Consider the following 13,342-nt stretch of genomic DNA (forward strand, 5'->3'; position numbering starts at 1 on the left):
TAAAAAGGATTACTGCATTTACGACTAACAACCTTTTTCATTTGCTTAAAAAGAGGGCCAGAGAAAAACGCTTTGGAATTCTACAGATTCTATTTTCGACGTCTAAAGCAAAATACTAGTAATTTACGTCAATTCTTAGACATTACTAAGATAACGGTTGGAAGGTCCAAGGTTTGAGCCTGCAGTATCCCATGATCATGCTTCACACCTTTGGCTCCGGGGATGTTATAACCAGGGCAGTAAGAGTAATCGTACAGTTGACAGGTGGTGCTCTGGTCAACAGCTTTAAATTAGAGAGAGAAAAATGTGTCACATCACGTGCGGTACAAGTTTAAAATACAAAATAACTTAATACCTATTTCTAACTTTTACCTCCGTCATAACTAGTCAATAATGGCATTTTAAACAAACATTCAAGATAACATGTACGCAGCACTGGTCTCAATTTAATTTTTGCCGAGAGATGCTTAATTATAATAATTAAAAAGAAAGAAACACGTGCATGGGAGGAGAGGTATTGTTAATAGTTTTGTTTAGTAACCATGAGCACTGCCACGAGCCAGCTAATTACACATTTGATCAATAAATACAAAGAAAATATATGTTCTTAAATAAGATTTTAGATGTAAAACTCAATAGATGGCGTTGTTATCTAACTCTTAAATAAGATTCTAGATATAAAACTCAATAGATGGCGCTGTTATCTAACTCGGGACGGATTGAGTTCTAAAACAGAAGTAGGGGGAAATATCAGAATTCGTAATTTGAGAAGAAAAAAAATGCATGTACGTCAGTATTTAATATTCATCAAGTGTTCTTGCATTGTTATTTGTTCCCTATAACTACGAGTTTTCTTTTTATTTGGTCCATGAACATTAAAATCTAGGCATAAAACAAATAAATCAACAAATGTGCAATAGGCTGTTAGTTTAACACGGTTTTAAATGACAACTTTCCGAGTAACAGTTTAGTTTTATATCCACATTACTTCAAAAAAAAAAACAAACAACAAAACTTTCGTAATATTTTCTGCATTGAATTCAATATTTCATAAGTTAAGTAATCGGTGAAAACCGATTATATTTGTGAGTGGAGGGCGGGGGTCTTTACCATGTCGAACTTCTTCGTTTGCTTACCCCTCTATCAACTAAGCGTTTTATTGCACCAGAGATTTTTAAACTTCGGCTAGCTACACCCAGGTAGATAATGAAATAATAACGCAGAAAACTTTCTAAATGTTCAAGTTTTCACGAGATGGCGCAACAATACGTAAGGCAGAAATTAAGTTTGTTTGTAATTAAGCAGAAAGCTACACAATGGGCTATCTGCGCTCTGCCCACCACGGGTATCGAAACCCGAATTTTAACGTTGTAAGTCCGCAGACATACCGCTGTGCCACTGGGGGGGGGGAACAGAAATTAAGCTTAAAGCTTGTTTTAGCGCAAAGCTACACAATGGGCTATCTGCTCTCTGTCCACCGTGGGAGATTGGAAACCCGAATTTTAACGTTGTAAGTCTGTAGACATACCGCTGACCCACTAGGGGAGGAGGTCTGGTGAAATTGGAAGATAGCAAAGATGCGAATATAGTTTCAGAAATTACAAATGAAAACAGGTTTTTAGATAATGTTAACGTTACATTCATTGGGTTATTAAACATTCATCATAAAAATGGTTGCGTCATTTCTAACGTCATATTGCCCTCCATTGATTCAGTGCTATATCCGAGGGCTTATAATGCCAAAAATCGTGTTTCGATACCCGCCATGGGCCGGTCACCGATAGCAAAAGTCCAGTTGAAAATGTTTTTTACATTTTTAAACTAAAATTAATAACAAAATCATTAGATATAATGATAATATATTCATGATGTCAGAAAAACGCGTAGGTTCAAGTTTGTATGTATGTTTTCTCATAGCAAAGCCACATCGGGCTATCTGCTGTGTCCACCGAGGGGAACTCGGACTCCTGATTCTTGCGTTGGAAATCACCGCTTTCCCACCAGGAGACCGTAGGTTCAAGTTTGTATGTATGTTTTCTCATAGCAAAGCCACATCGGAGGAACTCGGACTCCTGATTCTAGCGTTGTAAATCACCGCTTTCCCACCAGGGGACCGTAGGTTCAAGAAGTTTGAATATAAAATGATATAAAGGTTTATTGTTTGTTTTTTTTATCGTTTAATAACACAGGTCTGCGATGGTTTTATTGTCTTGAAATCTTTACATGTTCCACAGTAATTCCTGTACGCCGAATCCGAAAATGACATCCATTTTTCGCCATCACGTACAGATTTTTCACAAAACGTCCTAACGCAAGACATAAAAGAAAGACCACAATACGTAGTTTTGAGACTAAAAGACGTAGATTTCATTTAAAATAATCAGGATGAATGAGGATGCATATTCGTTTGACATCAATGTTCATCCCTTTTCTTCAGTTTGTTTGTATGTCTGTTAACAAACATAATAATAAAAAAATGTCCATTGTGGTAATTTGATCTAAGTAAGAGTATTTTTTCTTCCACGTTTGTAAAAAATCCTTACGTGATAGAAAAAATAATAATATTGTTTTCGAAATCTGCGTAGCTCAATTATGGAAAATCCGTTATTAAACCCAAAACAACTTTTATGAAGTTTAAATACGCAGGCCTGTGTAATTATTATAAAAATATCCCCCCCCCCCAAAAAAAAGATGCAAGTTTAGTACCCTAATCATTGAGACACGTCTGATCTTAGCAAATTTTCGTTGGTAAAAGAGTAGCCCAAGAGTTGGCGGTGGGTGGTGATGACTAGCTGCCTTCCCTCTAGTCTTACACTGCTAAATTAGGGACGGCTAGCGCAGATAGCCCTCGTGTAGCTTTTGCGCGAAATTCATAACAAACCAAACCAATCTTAGCTGTTTAATACATCTAGTATTAAATAGTGTGTGGTCACAATACCCATTGTCCTTTGTTTGTGTGACGAAGTACTCTCGGCCTCAGTACACGTTTAAATAAAACATTTAAAGTTATAGAAATGTACGAGATAATTAGGATTTAGAATTATATTTGTATTGTTTATAATTAGTCAAAACAAAACTTTGTAAATTTCTTCGCAGTGACTCAGAGCTAAGCGTGAAGGCTTATAACGATAAAAACGACTATCTGTTTGTTTGTAGTCATGCACTAAACTGCACAATGGGCTATCTGCCCACCACGGGTATCGAAACCCGGTTTCTAGCGTTGTAAGTCCACAGACGTGCCACTGTGGGGGCACTATTTGTTTCAAACATAAAGTTACGCAGTGGGCTATTTCAGCTGGGTTCTTCTCGTTGATCGACCCCCGAATTTTAGCGTTAGAAGTCATCACGCTTATCGCTGAGCCACCATAGAGGGCTGTATTTGTATTGCACGGGCATTCACCGAAGAAGACAATACAAGAACAACAACAAAAAATTCTGTTTATAAACAAGAAAAACGAGAATTTGTATCATTGCGCTGAACATCAAACGAATAAACATTTTTAAATTCCCATAAAAAATACGAGTTTTAAACCTACTCCTGTTTTTTAAGTATACGTCATTGTTTCTTTGGATGTTTTGAATATTTTTTCTATATGCTAAGCCTAAATCACATAAGATAACTCAAGCACTAATTTCCTTCCAGAAACATTGTTCTTTACGGAAACAACGACGGTATGAGGAAGCAGTTAATGGCGAATCTTCAAGGATGTCCTTTGTCTGCTGGGAACAATAGGGTTGAATACATCAAATAATGTGTAATTGTACGTTATAACTGTTCTCAACAATAAATATTGCGAACATTTACATCGAGAGTATCCTCGAGTCTGAAAATCTAAAGATTATTTAGTGAGTTCTTTAATATAAGTTGTAACATAACAGCATAACAGTTTTGTCGAAACGTTGTACATTGGCTGTTATGTTAAACTTATATTGAAGTTTTTCTTCATTACCCATTCAAGCCGTCTCCAGCCATTATTAGTGAGTTCTTGTTTCAAAATCAAACAATTTTCCAAAGATGTTTCCTCTTTTCTTAATAAAGTCTGTCGTTGCCCCCCCCCCCAGTGGCACAGATTCCGGGTTTCGATACCCGTGGTGGGCAGAGCACAGATAGCCCTTTGTGTAGCTTTGTGCTTAATTACAAACAAACAAACAATTTTTGTTTAATTACAAACAATAACATCGTTGTCGTTAAACCTGGTCGAGTTTGTTTGTTTGTCTTGAATTTCGCGCAAAGGTACACGAGGGCTATCTGCGCTAGCCGTCCCTAATTTATTAGTGTAAGACTAGAGGGAAGGCAGCTAGTCATCACCACCCACCGCTAACTCTTGGGCTACTATTTTACCAACGAATAGTGGGATTGACCGTCACATTATAACGGCCCCACGGCTGAAAGGGCAAGCATGTTTGGTGGGACAGGGATTTGAACCCGCGACCCTCAGATTGCGAGTCGAGCGCCCTGACCAACTGGACATGCCGAGCCTCCTGGTCGAGTATTTACGCAAGTGTAAAGATGTCCAGTAAAAACGTATTGAAGCGAAACGTTTTCTAAGGTCACAAAATTTTCTTATAGCAAAGTGGGCTAGCGTGGCCTAGTAGGTATAGAGTGCCAGGCTGCTAATCGAAGGGTTCGAGAGTCGAACCATGAACAGACTGTTTCAGACATTATAAAAATTACAGTCAATTTGATTAAAGGAGTCAGAAAAAACTTTTACGACAACGGATTTCTGCTGGCTGGTAGCCCTCCCACAGGATCGTATTTTAAAACTACGGACAACTATATTGGAATTCTAGGGGTCTCTGGCCTCCCTGTTCGGTTTGATAGTTCCAATTATTCTAATAAAGTTATTCGAATTTAACCATTTTTTGACATTTCTAACTGTTTTACTGTTTTAATATTTTATCTTCTAAAATATGCATAACGGTGACTTTAAATCAAAGTAACAGTGACTTTAAGTCAAAGAAACAGTGACATTTTAAATCAATGTAACAGTGACTTTAAATCAAAGTAACAGTGACTTTAAACTAAAGAAACAGTGACTTTAAATCCAAGTAACAGTGACTTTAAATCAAAGTAATAGTGACTTTGAAACATCATAAAAGTGACTTTAAATCGAAGTAACAGTGACTTTTAATCAACGTAACAGTGACTTTGAACCAACATAACAGTGACTTTATATCAATGTAGCAGTGACTTTAAATCAACGTAACAGTGACTTTAAATCAAAGTAATAGTGACTTTGAAACAACATAACAGTGACTTTAAATCGAATTAACAGTGACTTTGAAACAACATAACAGTGACTTTAAATCGAAGTAACAGTGACTTTGAAACAACATAACAGAGGCTGGATATTCTGAAATTAAAAGCCTACAGAATTTTGATTCCAGGTTTTCAGATTTAAAAAACAGAAGACTTCTGAACTTTGGAAAGTAGATATTATACGTGATAAAGTACTCGTTTTGGAAATAAGAAACAACCAGAAATAATAGATTTGGATAGGTGGGAAGTGTATAAAACAATAAGGATTTAGTATTACACATAAGAGGGGGGGGGGAGTATTTTTCATAACTAGACCAAAAATTTGCCGAGACAGAACTAAATTAAGGGGTAATTTAATTAATGTTTTAATTATTTCTTTGAATGTTTGTTTGTTAGCTGGTTGTTAAACATAAAGCTAAAGCTACACAACTGGCTATCTCTATTGTGTCAACCAGGGGTATCGAAACCCAATATTTAGCGTTAAAACCTCCAGACTTGCCCACTGAGCCACTGGGGGGTCTGGAATGTTTACACCAATTGATGGAAAAACTTTAAAAAAGAAAGCAAATGTGAAAACGGAAGGAAAAAAAAACAACAACAACAAACAAACAAACAAAAACTGGTCTTCAGTTCGCAGGTGTATAAGCAGGTTTAGTTAGGTTTTATTCCGCTAGAGGGGTAATGATGACTCGTCAAATTTTCATGAACATAAATAGGCCTGGAGAAGAAAACCATTTTAGACACTTGAAAAGGCATGTCGATATTCCATTAAATATGGTCTTCTCATCACTATACTGCTGAGTGGGAGGATCCGGGCGTGGCGTAGTGGGGAGTGTGCCGAACTGCGGATTTGAAGGCCCAAGGTTCGAGCCTCTGTAATTTCGGCTGATGATGCGATGTAAAAATGACATTCAAACACATTATTCAGTTCAAAGTTCAAGAAAACTCGATGAGCAGTTTAAGCATAGAGACGGCTCTGACCTGGCACTTATCCCCCTTCTGTTTCTAGCCCGTGTGTCACATAAAGGAAACATTAAACACTAGTATAACTCAAACAAATTCCTGAACAGAGGAGATATTATGAATATAACGTAGTAGATAGAAATAAGTGGACATCAGTTTTGAATAAGGAAAGTTCCTAGTCATATACACAGGATTCATATCACTTTATATGAATGATTTCTACATTCTAGTGTTGTATTTACAGTGTCTCTAAGATGTGAACTGTAGTAACACATTCTAGTGTTGTATTTACAGTGTCTCTAAGATGTGAACTATAGTAACACATTCTAGTGTTGTACTTACAGTGTCTCTAGGATGTGAACTGTAGTAACACATTCTAGTGTTGTATTTATAGTGTCTCTAAGATGTGAAATGTAGTAACACATTCTAGTGTTGTATTTACAGTTTCACATCTTAGAGACACTGTAAATACAACACTAGAATGTGTTACTACATTTCACATCTTAGAGACATGTAGTAACACATTCTAGTGTTGTATTTACAGTGTCTCTAAGATGTGAAATGTAGTAACACGTTCTAGCGTTGTATTTACAGTGTCTCTAAGATGTGAACTGTAGTAACACATTCTAGTGTTGTATTTACAGTGTCTCTAAGATGTGAAATGTAGTAACACATTCTAGCGTTGTATTTACAGTGTCTCTAAGATGTGAAATGTAGTAACACATTCTAGTGTTGTATTTACAGTGTCTCTAAGATGTGAAATATAGTAACACGTTCTAGTGTTGTATTTACAGTGTCTCTAAGATGTGAAATGTAGTAACACGTTCTAGTGTTGTATTTACTGTGTCTCTAAGATGTGAACTGTAGTAACACGTTCTAGTGTTGTATTTACAGTGTCTCTAAGATGTGAAATATAGTAACACATTCTAGTGTTGTATTTACAGTGTCTCTAAGATGTGAAATGTAGTAACACGTTCTAGTGTTGTATTTACTGTGTCTCTAAGATGTGAACTGTAGTAACACGTTCTAGTGTTGTATTTACAGTGTCTCTAAGATGTGAAATGTAGTAACACATTCTAGTGCTGTCTCTAAGATGTGAAATATAGTAACACATTCTAATGTTGTACTTACAGTGTCTCTAAGATGTGAAATATAGTAACACATTCTAGTGTTGTATTTACTGTGTCTCTAAGATGTGAAATATAGTAACACATTCTAATGTTGTATTTACAGTGACTTCACATCTCAGTTTGTCCCACCAGTGATCTTAGTTTGATCCACTACTGAAAAGAAATTTTATTTTGCCTTAACAACCATGGTTTGTAAGGTGTGCAAAAATTGTCTTTATGGAAAAGTAAATTCATTTTTACACAACTCTAAATATCAAAGAGGTTTTGGTAAGGTACTGTACATTATACACTGAAATATACAAATTGTCCCATTATTGAAAAAAAACTATTTTTAGCCTCGTGATCAGCTGACGTAACTTGATATATTTCGAAAAATTATTTGTTGCGTTTAGTTCAAAATCAAGTGTTGTCTCCTAGTCTGTTGGCAGGGAAATCCCCAATAATATAATTGGCGAGATTGTGTCAGTACCCATATACACAACAAGAGGGATTGGAATTTATTGTGAAAGAAGAATATTTAAGAACTGACTGGACGTGACAAATGATTTTACAGTATTTCACAACATGTAGATAAACAAGATACTCGTAAAGAAAGTCCACATAATCTGAAGCTCATGGCGAGGCTTAGAGATCGGACAACATGTAGATAAAACAAGACACTTATAAAGAAAGTCCACATAATCTGAAGCTCATGGCGAGGCTTAGAGATCGGACAACATGTAGATAAAAACAAGACACTTATAAAGAAAGTCCATATAATCTGAAGCTTCTGGCGTGCTTTAGAGATCAGACAACATGTAGATAAAACAAGACACTCATAAAGAAAGTCCATATAATCTGAAGCTCATGGCGAGGCTTAGAGATCGGACAACATTTAGATAAAACAATACACTTATAAAGAAAGTCCATATAATCTGAAGCTCACGGCGAGGCTTAGAGATCAGAAACATGTAGATAAAACAAGACACTCATAAAGAAAGTCCATATAATCTGAAGCTTCTGGCGTGTTTTAGAGATCAGAAAACATGGAGACAAAACAAGACACTTATAAAGAAAGTCCATATAATCTGAAGCTTCTGGTGTGTTTTAGAGATCAGAAAACATGGAGACAAAACAAGACACTTATAAAGAAAGTCCATATAATCTGAAGCTTCTGGTGTGTTTTAGAGATAAGAAAACATGGAGACAAAACAAGACACTCATAAAGAAAGTCCACATAATCTGAAGCTTCTGGCGTGTTTTAGAGATAAGAAAACATGGAGACAAAACAAGACACTCACAAAGAAAGTCCACTGGAAGATGGCGAGGCTTGGAGATCGAACCTTTTAATCAATATTAACTATTAAAAAATCCCGTCAAAAATGACGGGAAATCATTGTTGAATGGTTAACAAAAATTATAGAATTTAACTAAAACGAATTTGTCTGTATCTCCAAAATGTATTGACTCTTTACTTATTTCACCAGTCTCGAAGTAATTCTTTAATCACCCCATTTTTAGTAAAAATTACGCAGAAAAATGAAATGTTATCTTGAACAAAAGTACGTGTACACCCTGAAAGAGACTTAAATAACACTCTTGAGCTTTTTCACTGTATTCTGGGTCAGGAAGTAAAAAACATAGTGCAGACATTCCGACACAAATTTTCAACTCTTTCGACTGTACAAAAGATAAAAGATATTTGGTTGTAATAAACGTTTATTTTTCTTTATGTTTTAAGGCCAAGTAGATAAAATATATATGTTCAAATACCAAACGAATATTAATTAACATTTATTCACCATTAAAACTTTTTAAAACTGATTATATAACGTTAGTAATAGTAGGCTATTTGTAATCTAATTTAAGTATTAGGCCTAATACCTAAACGTAACGTAAATTTTATTTTGCTTTCGGCTACGACATGTCATTAAACTTCTGAATTGAATTATTTCGCTGTTATATCACTGAAGTTATCAAACAATAAATAAATCAAATAATAAAAACAAACCCTTCTAACAAATCAACATGAATATTGAGCATTCAACATAAACACCATGGTTGGCCTAAGAACAATCAGGCGATAGTTTTGTTGCTAAGCGACGATGTATATTGTTGAGCATTACCAAAGAAAGGAGCGTGAAAGCGTTCTCGACAGAGTGACAAAAAATAAGCCTTTTATAGTTAGTGATAACCTTTTTTCAACCAAAATATCAACTCTCAATGTTCGTGTTTTCAGAGACCTTCTTAATATCCTCACTCCCACTACAGCCCACTCTTTGTTTAGATTATACCTCAGAAAAATAGTTTAGTTAGAGTCTTAACAAAATTAAGAAGAAGACCATGTAAAATGTTACTTCATATCAAAGTAGGACTCATTACTGATAGGTTTTTCGTGTTTGTTTTTCAAAATTAAACAACACAAGTATTGGAATTTTTGCAATGAACATTGCGTTAAGAATTAACCCTTAAAACAAGTCAACCTGAAATATCTTCGTGATTAGGCTTAATTTCATTCAGTCTGTTTGTAAACTTTTTACATATCGATATTGTAAAACTTTCGACCTAGTTATGACCAGTACAATATCTAGAAGAATTTGAAGAAACGAAGCTGGAAATATGGACCACAGAATCTTCTGAACTTTGGTGAAGATAAATCTAAGTTGTTTGGCTGTGGTGTCCCATATTGGTTTATTTTTCATTATATTTTCTCGACATAAAAATATCTTTACTATTATTTCAATCCAATTTCTATTCTCTGTTTCTTATTCTTAATTAATAATTATTATCTGTATTCATATTCAAATTTTCTTTTTCTTATTTTTAAGATTTTATTAGTAACATTATTTTTGTATTCTAATATATTATACTTTTTTTTAGATTCTTATTATAATATCTATGTATTTGTGTTCATATGTATTAATTAAATCTGTTTATATTTTCGAGATTGTCTTTGTTTTTTCTTCGTATTCTTACTACCATGTATCTATGTATTCTTGTGTATTTGTTGGGTATTCTTGTGTTTTTGTTGTGTATTCTTGTGTTTTTGTTGTGTATTTGTTGGGTATTCTTGTGTTTTTGTTGTGTATTTGTTGTGTATTCTTGTGTTTTTGTTGTGTATTTGTTGGGTATTCTTGTGTATTTGTTGGGTATTCTTGTGTTTTTGTTGTGTATTCTTGTGTTTTTGTTGTGTATTCTTGTGTATTTGTTGTGTATTTGTTGGGTATTCTTGTGTTTTTGTTGTGTATTCTTGTGTATTTGTTGTGTATTTTTTGGGTATTCTTGTGTTTTTGTTGTGTATTCTTGTGTATTTGTTGGGTATTCTTGTGTTTTTGTTGTGTATTCTTGTGTATTTGTTGGGTATTCTTGTGTTTTTGTTGTGTATTCTTGTGCAACAAATACACAAGAATACACAACAAAATGTATTCTTGTGTATTTGTTGTGTATTCTTGTGTTTTTGTTGTGTATTCTTGTGTTTTTGTTGTGTATTCTTGTTGTGTTTTGTTGTGTATTTGTTGGGTATTCTTGTGTATTTGTTGTGTATTCTTGTGTATTTGTTGTGTTTTTTGTTTTTCCTCTTTAAATTCCATTTATTTTTTCTTTGTATCCATACTCTTATTTATTTGCCTTTTAATTCCACTTCTTGTCTTTGTTTTCTTTTTTATATTTATTTCATTAAGTTCTTATTTATTTATCTTATGTGATACAGGTCTAAATGGCTAAGACAGAAATCACTAGGACTCAGACAGATTGTATTCAGTGACATGTCATGGTTCGAACCTTGGTCTTTCCAATTCGCTGCCTCGTGCTCTAGTTACAAAGCCACACCCAGATAGTATCAAGACTTTAGTTAGCTTGGGGATAATCAGCTCACTAGCAAGTTGTTTACTAGCAGTAGTTTCGTGGGGACATGTCCCCTAAACAGTAATGCTCGGATTAAGTGCCTAATTGTTACTTTTTAGGGTTTAAACTATGATAATCATTGGTTCACGGCTCTTTAAACTACAAAAGAAAGAGTTCGTTAATTTTCAGAAATAGTTTGGGATAAATTTTACTGCATTCAAAACAGGTATTATTTACTATTATTTACAACTTAAAATTTTGACTTTGAATGAAACTTATTATTTTGATTAGTATGAACTTGCGGTAGAAGTTAACAGTATCACCTTATCAAAGCAGTTAATTAGTTCAGGAATAACTTTGATACAAATTATCAAATCAACCAGTGTCTATAAAGTTTAGATATATTCTGATATTTGTCGGTTCTCAATCTGTATAGCACACAGACATATACTACAGTGGTTCTCAACTTTTACGAATCCACTGAACTCTTCTGGAGTCAAATTAGTGTCACAGAACCCTTCACAGCGTTCAGTACAGAAAACATTACTGGAGTACTTACTATATCAAATAATCCCGGACAGAGTACGTATGTTTAATGCAGCCATACACCCACATACACACGTGTAAAGCATGCACATTTCTAGAGCCAATTACTCGGGCACACACGTACACATAACGGGCAGCGTGCTCTCTCAAATAATCAAAGTTTACATGACTCAAGCACCTGTCTGTACCTAGTCTCGCTAACTAACTTAAAACAATGTAATGACGTGTTATGTTGCGTCATTATGAAATCCACTTTACTAATAACGTATAGTTAGATGTGACTAGTATGTATTTACACATTGGAATATGCAAAACTCTGGCATTCTGCGGAACCACAATATCTCGCGAAACCCCTGGATGTCTGTCTAGAAACCTAATGGTTCTCTAGAACCCCTGTTGAGAAGCACTGACATGTTAGACAAAAAATACAAGAACTCTGATTGGATATCAGTTTCCCAATTGCGGGGGCACATTCCCTTATTGTAATTGTAATCCTGAACTTTGTATTTTTTTTTACCAGAAACCGGTCTTTTCCAAGAATACTTTTGCAATTCGTTGACTTTGGGAACATATCAAACACCGCGTTTTACACAACGCCTTTGTTTCTCTTTCGGGCGTCTTTCGTCCGTTTCCGACAACATATACATTCGACAAGTGTTAAATCTTTGGTGGCGAATCTGAATTGTATTTTGTACTGAGGGCAAGCCTGGTAAGTCTATATGTTGCTGTCTCTAATGTCGAACTAATGCCCAGAAGAAAGGTTTGTACCACCCTACCATCCACACTAGGGGATTGATTAACACACGTAAAACGCACTCACAGCTTAAAGTGTGGGAAATATTTTGTGTTCCCGCACAGATTCGATCCCGGTTCGACAGCTCCACCATAGGGCCAACTCGCGCCACTTGTGATGACGAATAACTTGAAAAAATTTTAATACACCTGTTCGATTGCAATATTTTGCACCACTGGAGATACTATAAGATACTTTAGGAGGCGCCACCAGTCATAATTTCTTTTGAAGTCATTCTGAAAAGTATTTTCTTACTTCTGGTAATGGTGAATGAACAGGCGATCCTCGAGTCTCTTTTAAGTCTAAGCTTAAATGAATAGACACGTAAACTAACATAGGCGGAGGCACGGTGGGGGTGGGGGCGACAAACATATTAATATTGTTCTTTCGTCTTGCTACTAGCACATAAAAAAAAACTTTAAATTTTAATTATAGACAATTCTGATCCAGGAGTTATAACAATATTCCTTATCCAAGACTTATAACAATGACCCTTTAAAATGTCCGAAATGTTTGTTTGTTTGAACAAAAACAACAGCTTTACGGAGGAGCGGTTTTGGAAGACAGACATTTCTTCTACAGATGTGAGCTCTCACTCAAGATGTAAGAATTACACACAGAAAGCTCTTGGGTTATTATATAAACCACATCAAACAATGGTTCAACTTATTATATAAACCACATCAAACATTGGTTCAACTTATTATATAAACCACATCAAACAATGGTTCAACTTATTATATAAACCACATCAAACAATGGTTCAACTTATTATATAAACCACATCAAACATTGGTTCAACTTATTATATAAACCACATCAAACATT

The sequence above is a fragment of the Limulus polyphemus genome, unplaced genomic scaffold (assembly GCF_000517525.1).
Source record: "Limulus polyphemus unplaced genomic scaffold, Limulus_polyphemus-2.1.2 Scaffold3854, whole genome shotgun sequence".
In the NCBI taxonomy this organism is placed as follows: domain Eukaryota; kingdom Metazoa; phylum Arthropoda; class Merostomata; order Xiphosura; family Limulidae; genus Limulus; species Limulus polyphemus.